This window comes from Oncorhynchus keta, chromosome 23, assembly GCF_023373465.1.
Source record: "Oncorhynchus keta strain PuntledgeMale-10-30-2019 chromosome 23, Oket_V2, whole genome shotgun sequence".
Lineage (NCBI taxonomy): Eukaryota > Metazoa > Chordata > Actinopteri > Salmoniformes > Salmonidae > Oncorhynchus > Oncorhynchus keta.
Genome location: NC_068443.1, coordinates 9,576,474 through 9,578,973, shown reverse-complemented (window position 1 = coordinate 9,578,973; position 2,500 = coordinate 9,576,474). Strand labels below are relative to the sequence as shown.

The following is a 2,500-nucleotide window of genomic DNA, read 5'->3' as shown; positions in this document are numbered from 1 at the left end:
GGTGTGATGGGTCCTCACTCAAAAAGGTGTTGATGGGTCCTCACTCAAAAAGGTGTTGATGGGTCCTCACTCAAAAAGGTGTGATGGGCCCTCACTCAAAAAGGTGTTGATGGGCCCTCACTCAAAAAGGTGTTGATGGGCCCTCACTCAAAAAGGTGTGATGGGTCCTCACTCAAAAAGGTGTTGATGGGCCCTCACTCAAAAAGGTGTTGATGGGCCCTCACTCAAAAAGGTGTGATGGGTCCTCAAAAAGGTGTGATGGGTCAAAAAAAGGTGTTGATGGGCCCTCACTCAAAAAGGTGTTGATGGGCCCTCACTCAAAAAGGTGTGATGGGTCCTCACTCAAAAAGGTGTTGATGGGTCCTCACTCAAAAAGGTGTTGATGGGCCCTCACTCAAAAAGGTGTGATGGGACCTCACTCAAAAAGGTGTTGATGGGCCCTCACTCAAAAAGGTGTGATGGGACCTCACTCAAAAAGGTGTTGATGGGTCCTCACTCAAAAAGGTGTGATGGGCCCTCACTCAAAAGGTGTTGATGGGTCCTCACTCAAAAAGGTGTTGATGGGTCCTCACTCAAAAGGTGTGATGGGTCCTCACTCAAAAAGGTGTGATGGGCCCTCACTCAAAAAGGTGTTGATGGGTCCTCACTCAAAAAGGTGTGATGGGCCCTCACTCAAAAAGGTGTGATGGGTCCTCACTCAAAAAGGTGTTGATGGGTCCTCACTCAAAAGGTGTTGATGGGTCCTCACTCAAAAGGTGTTGATGGGCCCTCACTCAAAAAGGTGTTGATGGGTCCTCACTCAAAAAGGTGTTGATGGGCCCTCACTCAAAAAGGTGTGATGGGACCTCACTCAAAAGGTGTTGATGGGCCCTCACTCAAAAAGGTGTTGATGGGTCCTCACTCAAAAAGGTGTTGATGGGTCCTCACTCAAAAAGGTGTGATGGGTCCTCACTCAAAAAGGTGTTGATGGGCCCTCACTCAAAAAGGTGTTGATGGGCCCTCACTCAAAAAGGTGTTGATGGGTCCTCACTCAAAAAGGTGTTGATGGGCCCTCACTCAAAAAGGTGTTGATGGGCCCTCACTCAAAAAGGTGTTGATGGGCCCTCACTCAAAAAGGTGTTGATGGGCCCTCACTCAAAAAGGTGTTGATGGGCCCTCACTCAAAAAGGTGTTGATGGGCCCTCACTCAAAAAGATCAAATAAAAAAATAAAAAACCCAGACACTCATCAGCCAATCAGGGATGTGGCTTCTCTGGTCCACCTGTATTCAAGTCAGTCACAAAGAAATACAGATTTATAGGGTATGGGGCGGGCACGAAGGGAGATTGTGGCCACCAGGTGTGGATTGTTCATGAATCAAATGTCCTTCGTTGTCTGCTCACTTGGATACATTATATCAATGTTTACCACAAAGGACATCAGGCATAGCCTGGGGCTAACTCACAAACGATATATACAATCTGATATGGACAGTGTTGTTGTTTAACAGTTGACATTTGCCCTATAGGGTAATCTAGTTCTTCATTTAAACAGTGTTTAGTTGTATATATTCACATGGCTTCTCTTTGGAGTCACTTGTTGTTTTAATCACCTCCTCAACACGTTGGAGGAACTTTTTCCGACCTGACGTAAACGCTATTCATTAATAGAATGTTGTTGTTCTATAAAGTGTCTCGCATCTGGCGAGGGCATATTTTTGAAGTCTGATAGTTGGATTTATGTTCTCCCAAGGCGTATTTTCAAGGCGCGGGGTGTTTTTCCAATATAAACGTTTTTTTTTTGCTCGAACACTGAAACATATAAATCCTACCCAGACTACTTTGTGTTTGTGATAACTAATGGTTCCTGCTCTGGAATCATAAAATAGGACCTGGGCCCATACGCGCCAGCGCTGGCTGTTTCCCTGCACTGTCTAAAATATACATTTCTTTACATGAGGTAACTATTTGCATCACGTTTTGGGGTATTTCCAACATGAGGTATTCTATTGTATAATATGAGTCACTTTTGGTGTTTCACAAAACACTAATATATTAAGTCCAGCAACAAAACAATTGCTTGGATCCAACTTAGTTGAATCAAATCTAAAACTGTTATTAGTCTTAGATCTACTTCATCTTTTTGTTCCCCAACTCAGCAGGACATTATCAATGACCACACATCACCTCTCTCTCTCTCTGTTCCCATTTGTCATGGTTTTACTCACACAGACTTGTATGTGGGTTATTTGTTGCAGTATGTAGCAGGCTACTTCAGGGTATTTATGTGATTGTAAATGCAGCTGGTAAAGGGACCCCTCCTTTGCATTGTTTGTCAGTGTCAATGTATTCATCACCAACTGGAAAAAAACGATGGAGGGAATGCCAACAATTGACTGGCGATTCAACATAATCTGAGGCGTGACAAATTGCTGAATTCATCCGTTGGTGGCTATTCTTTTATAGAAATGCTATATTAGGCCTCTCTCTCTTAACTCTCTTTTTTTCTCACTTCTCTCTTT

General features: G+C 43.8%; 1 protein-coding gene and 1 long non-coding RNA gene across 4 annotated transcripts in view; one reads left to right on the top strand and one right to left on the bottom strand.

Moving 5' to 3' along the window:
• Window positions 1-400, top strand: part of LOC127910958 (uncharacterized) — a 1,364-nt gene extending 964 nt beyond the window's left edge. For both annotated transcript variants that reach the window (XR_008077004.1, XR_008077003.1), the window contains exon 3: window positions 351-400. This is a non-coding gene — a long non-coding RNA (uncharacterized LOC127910958). The remainder of the gene's footprint in view (window positions 1-350) is intronic.
• LOC118377070 (zinc finger E-box-binding homeobox 1-like) overlaps window positions 1-2,500 on the bottom strand; it is a 138,071-nt gene that overhangs the window by 84,669 nt on the left and 50,902 nt on the right. The gene's annotated exons all lie outside the window — the stretch shown is intronic.